Here is a 15,324-nt window from a genome sequence, read left to right as displayed (position 1 = left end):
TTGCTAATTACGTGTATTAACTTATTTGTCAGCAGCTACAATGTTGCAACCCCTGGTATTATTTTCACCTTGTGAGTCTGTGGTCTGTGTGTGTGTGTGTGTGTGTGTGTGTGTGTGTGTGTGTGTGCGCGCGCGTCTCATCTAATTCTTGGTGAGAAAGCAATTTCCTAAAAAAATTCCTTTTTTTTCCCTCTCCATTGTTCAACCTGTCTCTCTCTCTGTCTCTATGCTCTCACTCTATGATAACTATGTAAAAATGGCTAAAAGAAAAATTGAACTTTAAGTCTCAAGTATTTGCAAATCAGCGAAAAATGACTGACCTGTGAAATAAAGCATTACCTTAGATTTTAGTCTAGACATAATCTGTCATTATGGGATGGTAATTTAATGTTTAAGAACCCTGTTCTTGGTTGTGGCCCCATACTGCGAGTTGTCTCATTTCTGGTAAGTCAGCTGCAATATTCCACTGATGGTTTGTGCTTCAGCCAGGTAAAAAGAGTAAAGAGAAGGATGTTTAAGTTAAACTAGGGCCAACGTGGCGTCAGGCCCAGGGTTTTCCTCTTGCTCCCGCTTGAATGGAAAAGCTGCCTGCAGAGTTGACAGTGAGGAGAGAGCTGAGATGGCTGCTATGTCGTCATGCAGCGTCATGGCATCGCTCAAAAGTTCAGCCTGAGAATGTCCTCATTTGAAGTGGAAATTCTCCACTCTTGTTATTCGGAAGTACGCAAAACACGTCCATGCATGGAGGCACACACGCAAGAGCCACTGCTGATGGCAATATTAATTTCCTTCTCAAAATACCAATGAGGCTTTGTGTTGTATAATGATAGTGAGTGGAGACCACCCACCTCACTCCGGTCTCACTCACACATACACACGAGCGCACACACACTGCCATATTTAGAGTAATGCAATACTAAGTTGTCTATGCACTGTTCAGATCCAATCAAAATTGCATAAAGTGGAACTGTCCAATAGTGCTGCGAGGTCCAGCGTATATTTGAGTTTATACACTATCTGTGGCATGAATCATTACTTTTCATTTGGAATAGTTTTCTTTTTCCTTCCCAAAGGGCCCTTGTCTGGCTATCTTTTCCAAACAGTGTAACCCAGTACTTTGAATAAACATGAGGAGCCTGTATACCAAATATTTGCAAGACTGAGATGGCTGGAAGTGCATGCTATAATATTGTATACATGAGTGAAAGAGTCAGCACAAGCAATACTTATAGGGTAACAGGAGGAGACAGGAAGATCGGGGCAGGAAAAAACAATAGCCTGATGATTAAAAAGACGTCATTCTTTTTCAGCTCATCCAGGCGAAAGTGAGCAATTCATTAGCCTCTATTTACTTGTGTTTCTATTCTGTAGTAATTTATTACACCCTCTGGGTGATACAATAGATATGTAATAGCTGCTTTGTTTAGGGACTACGTCTGCCTTCTACTCAGAAATCAAGCACAGAAATTATTAATGGATGCAAAGAATTAAGCAACATTGTATCAGGGCCATTGCAGGTGAAAAAAAAAGGAGATGGGGGTAATATTCCTCAGCAGTTATATTAAGTATTTAGAATGTCTAAGATTAAATTGGTACATTAACAAAAAGTCTCAAATTTACAAGAAAAAAAATTCTGACACTTACGTTGTAAATTTGCAAGAAAAAACTAATTCACAAGAAAAAGGTTATAGAATCTCTATGGTTTAAGTACGAGAATAAAACTCAGAAATTTAAGAACAAGAACTGGAAAATTCTCATGGATTATTAAGTCATATTTCCACACTGAATTCAGAGATGAAACTATATTTTTTTGAGAAAAACTAGTGATGTTTTTTAAAAAAAATAATTTCTGTATAGGACCCACATTGCTTCACTTTACAAGGTTGGATAAATCAATCAAATTAAACCTAATCAAATTATGCTCTTAAATTAGGTTTAGCAGTAAGGAGAAGTCTGCCTTCAGGGCTTTCTGCCAGAAACTAATAGCATGCAGAGCAACACAAACCACAGGGAGGAAGCAGTTGTGGATGAATTGGCCAAAGCACAGGACTTTCACCCAGGAGTCTAGGGATTGTGTCCTGTGTGAGTCAATGTTGGCCTATTATTTTTAGTTTTTAGGATGTTTTGATCTGAATTCACACAGTATGCCGTTAGTGTGAACATCATATATCGACATTACAGGACAACCAGTAAGGACATCCAGTTGCTGGTTTGGTAACATCCTAGGCGTCATCACAGTTTTCATTTTGTAACAATTTTTGAACTATAACATCTTGATTAGGTGTTCAAATAATGGTCATTTATTATCCCTGTTTACAGGTGGCGTCTGTGGTGTGATGAGGTTGATCCAAACTTTCACAGTGGTGTCATTGTCACAGTCCGTGCCCTGATGTCTTAAGACTTTCGATAAGACTGATGTAGTGTCTTAGATTTATTTAAATTGGCTTTATTAGTAAGTCCATCTTTGTTTTCACCCAGATTATTATTGAAGATTGTGTTTCTTGGTTTCCCCTCCCTCATTTACTCATCTACACACCTGCCCTGCATCAGCCTCGTTAGTTAGTCCTTCCCTGCTCCCGAGTTTTTCCCAGCCAATCAGCTCCCTACCTGTTCTTCATCATATTCCCCTCACCTGGGCTTTTTCACCCTTTTCTCCACCTGCACTTCATCCCCTCATCAGACCAGTTTGTATTTAAGTCCTGGTTTTCAGTTCAGTCTTTGTTTGATTCTTGTTTTGGTTGTGGGATGTTAAGTTGCTGTTTCTTTGGATTAAAGAGCGATCTTCCTGAGTTCCCATTGTCCCCTGCATTTGTATCCACCTGCTCTGCATTACCTGGCAGTTAGTCCTTGACCAAAAAAAAATCTTTTTCTTTTTCTTAGAAATCTGTGAGGTTAATCTCAGTGAAATTCTCAGAGTTTTTTACTGGCAAATTTATGACTTCCAACTGGACGTCCGTCTTGGGTGTTCATAGCAATGTTGAAATATCACATTAACATGAGCGAGCCTATTTTGTTCAATATTTTATTCTGCTAAAGTTTGTGTACACAGTGTGCATTCAGCAGCTTTCAACATCTTTAAAAAACTGAAAATAAAAAGTCTAAGAATGATAAGTCAACATTAACTCACACAGAATGCAAACATACAGTACTCACTCCTGGATCCGGCTTTTTTGCATTTATTCACATTAATGTATCATTTTGTCTTTTTATTTTACTTTACTTTGCTCATGCAAACAGACAATTAAAATCATACAAGTTATTTGCAACATTACTTTATGTAGTTTTTCTATATTGTAATTTTGTTTTGTTGGTTTATTCTGCACACATTAAATCTATTGCATCATTCAAGGAGTGGGATTGCTTCTCAGCTTTTCCTGAGTTTCTAAGGTTTCTTACATTATTTACACCATTAAATGTTATTCTCATCTCATCGAGTGTCGTGAAGGACAGACGGTGTTGTAGGCTGTACAGAAGGTATTGAGATATTGAGAAGGTGAACAATTCTGGTTTATTACAATTAGAATCTCTTTTTTTATGGTTTTGGCAATTGCACTGTTAAGTGTTATGATGCAGTTTTCCTTACGTGACTGGTCCTTTGATCTGAAGCCTTTTACATGATTTTGAAATCATTGTGTCACCAATCTTTTGAGAGTTTTACACTTTTTAAATATTTTTTTATTTCTAAAGATTTTTGGGGGGCTTTTATTGCCTTTATTTGATAGGACAGGTATAGCGTGAAAGGGGGAGAGAGAGAGAGGGGATGACATGCACAGCAAAGGGCCGAGGCTGGACTCAAACCCGCATCCTCCGCAATGAGGCTACAGCCTAAACACATGGGGCGCCTTCGCTACCAATTGAGCCACCAGGTGTGTTACACATTGACTGTACCTTGCTAAGTGCTGAGTCTGTGTTTGGCCGTCAGTGTTAGCACCTTGTTTTTAATGGCAGTCCCTGCAGGTGTAGCTCTATATGTTCAACAGCATTCTCTATAAATAAGCATTAAGTGATTATTTCGGTGCCCCTGTGACTACAAGTACATACTTCATTGGCGGTGCAGGTACAGAACAGTGACTTATGTAGTGGAAAGCCCATATATAATTCTACCCAGCCGTACATGGAAACTTGAAAAGTCTGGAGTCGGTGTGAAATATGTGTTTTAATGACCTAATTGTTAATAGCATTTTCAAAGTTGTATAACTATAGTATGATATAAATCAATTTTGCACGAAAAGGTAGCCCCTTTAATAAAAATGGTAAAACTAAATAATTTTAAACACAGACCACCATGTTTTAAGGTATTTTAACTACCTTAACAAAGAGGTCTTTTTATCCCAATATTTTCCTGATGTTTGGCACTGCTCCTTTATCACACCCACATTATGATCCATAACTGTTGACTCAAACGACTAGATTTTTCTGATACCACCCATGTCCACCCGTGACACTTTTCTGGAAATGTCTCCCAAAATTCACTATGATTGTGACATCCCTTCAAGTCTTGTTTGACTCTCTGCACCATGAATAAGTGTTTCCACTGTGATCTAACAGTACATTCACCACCAACATACCACAAAAGCACTGCTAAATGTACAGCCATGTTGTACATTTGGCTTGATGTCACGCATTAACACATGAAGTCATGATGTCTTGTCTCCGCGCTGGGGAGCAAAGCTGATTAATGTTGTGCATTAACATCTGTGTTTGTCCACGTTGGCACTGGTCTCCTGTGATTCTGAATATAAATCGTGGCCCCTGCAGGCTCCCACATATTGATTCATGTGAGAATATTGGATCTGGACTGTGTAAACATGTTTCAGTGAGTCTGTACCTGCATGTGTACATGTGTGTGTATGTCAATCCCCCCGGTTGTATATCTGGGTTTGTCACACCCCTAATTGCATGGTGTATTCTGTGACCTCATGTGTTTACTCTTGGCTGACTCAGAGGGTACTACTGCTGAAACGCACGACCGAGGCAGCTCAGATCTCATATTCCCTGGCCCCGATCACTTACTAATGAAGACACACTTTCCGACCAGTCTGCTGCTGCTGCCTTTTCCTTCTGCCTCACTTAACTCTCGGCTTATCACATAACAAAACAAACCTCAGTCTGCGACCACCTTGGAGGAAGTTTGGGTGGTTTTATGCAAGGCTGTTGCTTTTTGTCATGTGTTTTTTTTTTTTACTCTTCACACCTCCACTAACTCATATTTCACTCTTCTCAAATGCATCAGTTATTTACACCAATATCCCCTCCTGATTACTTCCTCTTTTCTTCTATATATCAGCTTTGTCCTAATGATCCTCTCCGTTCATCTCTACATCCACCCTTCATTCCATCACTCCCCCTCTCCCCTTCCTTCTCCTCCCTCACTCTCTCTCTCTGTCTGCTCCTGGATTCAGAGCTTGTTTACTCTCCCGGACCACAGCACTGACTCGCATCCATGAAATGATGCAATTAAGGTTCCCACTGGGGCTCAATCTGTCATGTTAACACATGCTAAACCCCCACAGAGGGCTGAGAGCAGCACTGAGTGCTGGAAGACAGGTAAGACTGACGGGGGCGAAGGGTGGTGGGTTTAAAAATGAGAAAAGTGTAATGTCTTGTACAGCAGGAAATGCAAAATGTAACCGTGATAACAACATTGACAGGAGAGGATTCATAGAGAAAACATCAGTTGTAGATGTGTAGCTGTAGATCTAGCTTTTTGTCAGGAGAGTCAACTTGAAGGAAAGGTTCAAAGAGTTCATTAAAACATTCATTTACAGTAATGTGCACAACTGAAAAAGTTGAAGACATATAGCCACGAGAGCAGTCTTTGTTAAGGAAGTCATGATTGGACAAGCCTTCCTCATTTTTTGGATTTGATTGATGAGTTTGCTCACTGAGCATGACATGTTTTTGTTGTGCTGTTCTTCATTGTCAAAATCTGTTTGTCTTGTACAACAGCAGAGACACTCAACTTGCTTTGCATGGGGGCCACTTTTACAAAATGACTTGAGGCCAGGGGCCAGATATTCAGTAAACCTAAATAACTGACACATTAACTATTTGCTAAGAATTTCTTCACACACAGCAAAATTCAATTACTTTTCCAGGCCTTGAATATGTAATTGTGACAATCCATGACTTTTTCCAGGTTTTCCAAGACCATGTGAACCCTGCCTTAACAATATGCTGGCTGCCTAAATTAGCTCTTAGTCATCAAAACTTTGAGCACCCTGAGCGAACATTTTTCTTTCAAAATGCTCCAAAAAAGTACAGTTTAGCTGTTGAGTTTCTAAAACCTTGCCCCAGACTCACTGGAGGGTTGAGTTGCAGAAGGTGTGGATTGAAAGTGGTCCCTCTGATGTTAAATAGGTCATTACCGCCCTGGTTTATTGTGACTACCTCAATGAGATTTCTTCAAGTTACAGTTGCTCCTCACAGTTTGACACATACTGAGCTAGTAGCTCACAATAATGAGAAACTTTCACAAAATATTGACGTAATATCTCAAAATAATGACAAACAATACTGAGTCATTATTTCTTTGATACTTACTCATTATTTCGACAAAGTTTGTCATTATAATGACGTACAGGATCTTTTTTCCCCATCACTCTGGTGGAAAGGGGCTTCCATACTTTTCTGAATAAGGAAAAAAATGCAACATTTTGTCACAAAATTCACGAGGAAATGTGCTACTGCAAGTTTACGTCCAGTAGCTTAAATGTCCTCTCATTGCATGTGTGACTTTGCATATATCACATACTTCTATGTGTGTGTCTGATCTATAAGAACGTGTGTGTGGCTGTCAAAGACAACACATCGCTCTTTGTCTGCTTCCCCTCTCTGTGATCCTCAGCCGGGCTAGGTAAACAACTGATGGCGGCTGGAATGGACCACCTAGGTATAAGTTTCCATGTGGGGGTATCCCCTCAAAGCAAAGCAAGGAAATTTTCCGAAACACATTAAAAAGAGTTATGCAAATGGTTTACGGCAGCGCTCGTGTGGCTGTATTGTTATATTAATCTGTATACACTGTGGCTCATCTTGGCAGGGCCCTTTGTTTGCCTTCACTCTTAATCTGCGGGGCTCATCTCGAGCTTACATCACTCCAAGTCAACAGAGGGACATCCGCCGCAGCCTTACTGCTAACACTCGGGCTGACACTGGGGTCAAATAGTGTTTGTATGTGTTTGTGTGTGTGTGGTTCTGTCAGTGTGCGTCAACCAAAGAGACCAAGCAAAGCCAAAAAAGGTGCACAAAATGTGCACTGACATTCACAGGCACCTGACTACTGCAGCAGTGCAAACATATTCTGCAGATCTTATTTACAAGATAAATGAACCAGAACAAATTTTAAACCAATATGCATTTTCTGATGACCGTGTCTTTGCACATATTTGCTCTTCAAACACTGACTTCCCTCCAGAACTTTCCCGCCTTACGAGAAAGAGGAAAAAGGAACACCCAATGCAAAGAAAGTAAAGCACAGTTGGTTTTTCTGTGCTTGCAAAGATGTGGTTTCCTCTGACTAATGTGGGGCTGTAGCTTGCATCAGCTCTCTGTCCGTGTGTCTGTGTGTCCAGGGCCAGTGAACTCTGCCAGATGCCTGCCGCCTTGTTATCTGTACAGGCACGGCCCGTTCTGCTGAGCTGTGCGGGCCAAACAGTTTATCACACACCACTAGCAAAGAGGTTGGGGTCTTGCACAACTGATAGCACACACCCACCCACACACACACACACACACACACACACAATGCAGAGAGAATCTAGCATGAACACACATGCACGTAATCATACACTGAATAATACATCTTGTTTCAAGAGTGCTTTTTATGGTAAGTCCAAGACATTTTACATCAGTCATAAAAGATCTTAAGATTAAGTACACTAAAATGCACATTTAAATACACACAACATTACAATACACACAATATTCACACATTAAAAGCAGTTTTGAAAAGGTGGGCTTTGTTTTGAACTAGGAAATATTGGTGCAGGCCTGGATGTGTTTTTGGAGATTTTTTTGTAAAAACAAAAAAACTCTTCATGTCTCTCCCATGAATTTTGGTTTAGACATTCATATTGTTTTTGGGTTGATTCTAATTTTGTTGTTGTTATTTCATTTTTTAATTACATGTGATGCACAATTAGAAGATGATGCTGATAATATAAACATAAAGTGACTTGTCACACAAATGAAACTCACCATCTAAATGTTGCCTCCGAGTGTCTGTCTGTGGTATCCTGTGTTGCAACGAAGGGCACATCACGCATGACAAAGGTGGAAAGTCATCATGTGATGTAAACGGCACAAAACATCATTTTATTTTGAGCTAAATAACAATTAAAAGTTAAATATTCTACATGATTAGGGCCACGGGCAGACCTTCACTGGTGAAGTAGAAAAACCTTGTTCTCTTGTTGATGTTCATTTTGATAAATGATAAAAAAAAACTTGATGAGTCACAGCTGATCTTACATAAATGTATGCGTTTAATGACAACACAAATTGGATCTGAGATGCTCTTGGTACATTTCGCACATGGACAAATTCATACCAAAAACTTAAAGCAACAGAGCAATGATTCATTGTTACAACGTGTAATCCACACGTCATACAGCTGTGTCTAATATTATTAGACACCCTGGAGTCAATGAAAGACTCTAAAGTCCTCAGCAGTATCTAAACCAAGAGTATGTGTGAATCATACATCTCTATACAATTATTCATGATTAAACTTACAAACTTAAATATGTAATAATTTTCTACAACAACAATTTAACAAAGAAGCCTCTGCAAAAGGGCATTTTGGACATCTAGGGGCAGGTGCTTTGAGCAGTGTCCCCCTCTGCACGTGCCTGGGTCACTGTTGTCTCAGTCTCATGATGACATGGGTTGTATACAAATTATATTGCATTACTTTTCCCAGGAATTAGTCTAAACAGAGCCTCTGCTTCTAGTCTTTATGTTAAGATCAGCTAATCCCCTCATAGCCCAGTCGCCAGAGGAAAATGTTGGGATTTACATTTTTTGCAAACCACAAATACGTGGTGACATAATGTCAGCTGATCTGTCATTTGGAGGCAGAGGGGATGGTGGAAACACCTCAGCGAGATACCTGCTCAGCTGTGCAGACTGCCGTTAGAGACCAACAAACAACAAAAGTGGCTGAGATTTGATGAGTCATTGCTGTGAATCCTGCAGCTTTTTAGCCACCAAACCTGGGTGTTTTATAGAGACTTGTGTCTGTTTTCCAGCAGCTTTTTAGGCACAAAAAGTGATTGTTTTTATAGTACTGCTTTTCCTGCCAGGATTATGCCCCCCGATCCAAGTATTTTAAGCCAAAACATGATCTTTTCTAACCATAACCAAGTGCTTTTTGTGCCTTAACAACATCTTTTTTGGCGATAGGTTGCCTGGCTTTCGCTCCATATTTACTGTACAAACTGCCAAGGAACAAACTCTGCAAGAAAGCAAATAATTGCATTCCCCAACACATTGGACTATTCCTTTAAGCATAATTAAGAAAAGCTTTTTAATGAGTCAACACTGAAAATAAATGGAAAACCCTCTCTCAACTTGTCAAATGAATCAACATTTACAGTAAAACACAAAAAGGCAAAGCAAGGCTTGGTAAAGAAAAAACACCTTATTGTTTATGGCTCCTCTGTCACAACAAATTGCACCAGCGCATGGCCGCTCAGTCAAACCCACACACAATTACACAAATGCACCCCCATAACTCCAAGTCCTGCGTCAGAGCGCACTCTACAAAATGAATCATAAATAAATCTAGTTAGTGTTATTCCAGAAATGCAGGATTACAGAGTAAACATGCCCTTCTCCTCAGAGAAATATTGAACTGAATAGGAAATATTGCTCATTCCTTCTCAGAAAATATTGCCCATTCATTCTCATCAGTGCCACATAAGGTAAAAACACATGTGGTGTATCATTTTCTTTGGCGATGCTCTGGTGTTCTTGTGTGGTGCTGCCTTGACATTGCCAAAGAAGCCCTAATCCTTGTTTTGGTACAGAGACTTCCTGTGTTGGTGGTGGTGTACTGTGTGCATCCTAATCTCTCCAAAGCTCTGTGTCTAATGGCTGCACTGCCTCTCTGTACACTGTGTGCTTCCAGTTTAGCTATAACCTAACAAGCATGGCAAAGTGGTGACAGGAAGGCGTTGTTATACAAACAGATTAAGAGGGAAGGAAGTTTTATGAAAGAACAAATTGTGGGCATATTCACATACCTGCAGAGATTGTGACTTTATACATAAAAAAAGTTAGTATGAGCATAAATATATGAAATATATGTCTCTTTTACTCACATGACAAACATTACACATGTAAACAAACTTGTCACACCATCAAAAACATTCATTAACAAGATTTTGTTGTAAATCTGCGTCATATAAGACCTGTCAATCAAGGTCTTACAAATACCAGACTGCAGTCTTGTGTTTTGAACTGTGATGGTGGGGCAACACATGTACTCTCATTCTTGATTTATTATGTCTATTCAGAATTTATTCATCCATCAATCATTTAGCCTTGAAATTCTCAGAAAATAATAAATGATGCCCATCCCCAAACCCAAATATATTAAAGTTACAATGATGTAATACATACATTTGTAGATTTTTGAAATCAGTAAATGTTGCACTCGTTAGTGGGATGAATTAGGTGTCTTGGTATTAATAAAGAGGTAAAGTTACGCTAGTATTGTGCTTTAACCCTTTGATACTTTTCTTGTGCTGCTTTTAGACACCTTTCACAAGTATTTTGAACTTTGAACTCCAAGCAAGTTTGTAAAATGCAATGAGCAACATGGTAGGAAATGATCCACAAACTGCAAGAAAACGATAGATTTAGAAACTTACTTTGAATGAAAAAAAAAAGAAATATGCTCAGGAAAATTATAATGATCATAATTACATATTTACTATTATGTTTTTAAATAAATATAACTTTTAAGAACTTTCTTCCAGGTCATTTCCTTGTTTTTTTAAAACTTCTTTTTTCACTATTTAAAAATAATAATTTTAAGAAAATTTTCTTGCACTTTTCAGTACCTACCTCCCACTGTTGGAGACCAACACTCACATTTTTTTAAAATGTGTTTTCATCAACTTTTTAGCCCCAGATGTGTGTGTTTTTTAGGGACCTGAAACTGTCTTTCCTGCATCTTTTTTGTCCCCAGACATCAGCAACATGATCTTTCCCAAACCATAACCAAGTGTCACAGCCTCTGCCTCTTCTCCCCCTCCGAGCCTGGAGCCCCACCTCCTCTCTCTTTGCCTCTGATTACAGGAGTGGGATCGGGTGTGCAGGTGTTGGGCAGCAGCTGCAATCCATCTTAAGTCCTCTTTGCTTCAAATACTGGGCCTCTACTCCGGCACGTCGCTAGATCGTAGCCTCTGTGTCACACATTCCCCCAGTCTGTTTCTGCCTGTGTTTCACTCCTGCTCCACCTGGAGACTGCTGCAGCTCTCCTCTGCTCTCTGGATCCTCTCAGCTTGGTTTCCCTCTGCCAACTCCCCAACTTTGCCCAGCTCAGCTCCCCTGCTCCATTTCCTGCTCTGGGCTCTGGCCACCCAAACTCTATTAACATCAGTCTGTCAATAAATTAACCTTGATTTACTTTTATTTCTATTTTTCTAACCAGAAAAAAATCTCTTAAGATTTAAATTTTTAATTTTCAACAGTGTCCTGGCCAAGACAGGCAGTCACAGACAACATAGACCAAAAACACAAAATCATGATATACAGCTCCAAAAACTAGTGCAAGGACTAAAAAGTATGATAATGTATGCGATAAGTGAACCATAAAAACAAAACAAAAAAACCCTGACGTTGGCATTTAGAAGATGACATACAACATTTCGTAAAAGTGCTTTGAAACAGCCCAGAGGAACCAAAGAGTGCAGCTTTAAGTCCTTCTGCAGAAGATTCCACATATATTGAGCTGCATACCTAGAGGGTCTTTTGCCATACTTAGTACAAACCTTTGATTCAGACAATGAGACAAAGATCTGTGAACTGAGAATATGGCCATTTTCAGTGTTTTTGCACAATATAAATACGCTGGAAGTAGGCCAAGAACAGCTCTATAGAGAAGAGAAAGTGAATAAAAGAGTACAAAACACAAGCGCAAAAAATACAGTGATGAGTGAGGGGCTTGCTATTAGTAATGAATCTCAATGCACTGTGGAGTCCAGAGGATGCAGACTCTGGGAGGGTGCAAAAAGAGCATTTTAAAATCGTAAAATTAGGATCAGACTGAGACAAGAGGTAGGGTGCATTCATAAACCCCTCCCAGAGGACAAATTTTGCTGCTCACGATAATCTTTTCTTTGTCTCATCAGAGAAAAAAGTAGTTATTATTCTGAGATTACTAAATTCTGATCTGTTTACCTCCCCTTAGGAGCAATGAGGAGCAAAAGAGGAAATCAGCAGGAGTTCTGCCGCTTTGCTCATAGACTTCTCAAAAGTGAGACACGTTTGAGAATGATTAAAATACACAGACTTGAGACTATGATTTAATATTTGATCACTGAGACAAAATTCAGAAATTGTGCAGGCTAATTTATAAATGAAGTTTTATTTGGGGTATTACTGTTATCTCAAGAGCTGATTATTTTAGACAAATAAAAATCAGTGCAGGGACAGAGAAATTAGAGCATTTTAAAATCTTAAATTAGGATCAGACTGAGATTTGAGAAAGGCTATTTCTCAGGAGCTAAATTTAAGGAGGAAGAGGAAATGGTTAGAAATGTTATCTTATCTTATTTTGAATTTCATTTTTGGGCTGCCTCTGTGTCTGTGCTGGTCTGCACTTGGGTTCTCAAGACAAGCTCCTTAACAGATTCTTGTGCCAAAACATAAAGTTTCAACATATCTGCTACTTAATAATGTGCAAATGTAACGTATTTGTGCAGAAACACACAATGTAGACGACAGAGTTGACTCAGCTGAAGACACAAAAATTCTGGAAATGCCTGTTTTTAGTCAGCCACAGTGGATATGTTTATGCACTGCACACAAAAAGAGAAGCAGAATCTGAGTGATAGGCTTACAAAATGCTGTGCCTGCACCCAGGTGATCAGCATCACAGTGATGGATGAAGTGAGACTTCCTTCCAGTTTCTCTCCCCAAATCTGTTACATTGTCCTCGTGCCACGGCTGTCCCTGCTGTCCTCATCAGGCCCTTGCAGGTGTCCCGTCTGCTGACCTCTTCCCTGACCTTTACTCTTTAACCCCTCACACCTGGGCGACTCCTTTGCATACCCTCTCCAAACTCTGACCCCAGGCTGTCCATCATCCTCGGGGTCACCTGGTAAAAGCATTAACCAAAAAACTATGGTAGCTCTGTGGTGATGAAGCTCTTAACACAGCCGCTCATAAATCAGAGAAACAACCACAAAATAATGACAAAGTTTCATTCTATCACCCGTTGCAGTTTTGTAACAGGAGGCATAAATATTATGATATTCACACATGTTGTTATTTATATCTACAATGCATCAAATGCCATAAACTTGATTGTTTATCTGTTGATTACCATTTTACTGTTGGGGTGTTAAAGAGCATGTAGGAGTGTTGACTAATTTCAGTTTCTTGTTTCTTGTCAGTTTGGTAGGAAATAGAGAAAAATGGGTACACATGCATAGGCCATATATGCTTTACATATACACTCATACATACATTCATACTGTAAACTTGCATTGAGTATCAGAACCAGATGTACTTTTACACTTTTTCATTGAAACTATGCATATGAATACATGAATACAGAGTATTGTGTTTAACATGCATACCATCAGAGAGATACTGTATATTTTCTTGTTATGGGTCGAATACCAAGTAAAAGTACTAATACCATACTGTGAAAATACTGTCTTAAAAGTAGTACAATCAGGAAAATGTACTTAATTAAAAGCAACACATCCAAAACACAACAAACTATTTGAAAAATAGAGAAAAAAACTTAAATGTTTAGCAATATATTTGCAGTAAGTATTACATTCAGAAAAAAAAATTAAAAATCACCCAAAAAACTCAAAACTTAAAAAAAAAGAAACGAAAAAAGAAAATTACCTTAATGTTTATCAAAATTCTTGCCAATTAATTTTTGTCATTTTTATCAACTAATAGCTATAAATTATATATACCTATGACTGTAAATATAAATAAATAAAATAACCATAAATATAAATTGTTGGGTAATTTATAACTAAACAATATATTTTAAAACTCAATGCAATAATCTTAATCTGTAGAGTTACTAAAGTATTGAGATGAATATAGTGCAGTAAAAGGTACAATATTTCCACTGAACTGCAACTCTTGTAGCTTGAAGAGCAACTTTAGAACAATTATTTGACTGACGGCTTCATCAGGGCCATCCTGTTCTTCAAGCTGCAAGTATTGCTGTAGCTTTTTGACCTCTTTAAGACTCTCTTCAGTCTCCATGCACCTTGGAAGTTGGTGAAGTTGTGCCAGAAACCTCCACTCTGCTTCTACAATATTTCCCTCTGAAATGTAGAGGAGTAAAAGTATGAGGTGGGGTAAAAAAAAAAAAACAACAAAAAATACTTGTGCCTGAAATTAAAGTACAGTACTTGAGTAAATATACTTAGTTTGAATTGTCAGAAAATACACCCGCATGTCACTATTACATATGAAAAGGAACATTTTAATACGAGCAGAAGGGCTGTCTGTACGGCCTGTGTGACTGACCACCAACATAGTTCCCTGAATCTTATTTTCACATCGGGGGGACTCACTCCAACCTCATCATTTATGACGGATATGTTATATCTTTTGAGCAGGTGGGGGTGGGGAGGAGGCTTTACATAAATGACATCTGATATCTTTGTGGGGAATCCCTTTTCAAGTCGAGGAATCAAAGACCACCAATGTGTTACACCTCTAATGTGGTCAGAGGAGGAGGAGGAGGAGGAGGAGGAGGATCTGCAGATTTGGCGCAGACCCACATTTGAAATCCTGATCCGCTCCCACCAAGTCCATGCTGGCAGACGGAGGCGAGCGCAGCACAACTCTCTGATCAACTCCTGCACTTGCCACACACTGCGCTCGCACCGACAACATTTATCATTCTGTTTTACTGTTGACGGCCACTTTCTCTTTTTTTTTTCTCCATTGCCCTCACTCCTTTCCTCTTTGGCAGGCAGGATTAAGTTTAATTGTATCGTTTATGACAGATACGGAGTGAGGTTTGGCACTGATTCAAGGCAGACCATGCACAGTCATTTTTATGGTTTCTTTCCACCTCACTTGCTGATGTGTGGTGGTGACACATCTGAC

This window comes from Plectropomus leopardus, chromosome 3 (genome assembly GCF_026936395.1).
Source record: "Plectropomus leopardus strain MGB_pleo_1.0 chromosome 3, ASM2693639v1, whole genome shotgun sequence".
NCBI classification, from domain to species: Eukaryota; Metazoa; Chordata; class Actinopteri; order Perciformes; family Serranidae; genus Plectropomus; species Plectropomus leopardus.
This window is presented reverse-complemented; position numbering follows the sequence as displayed.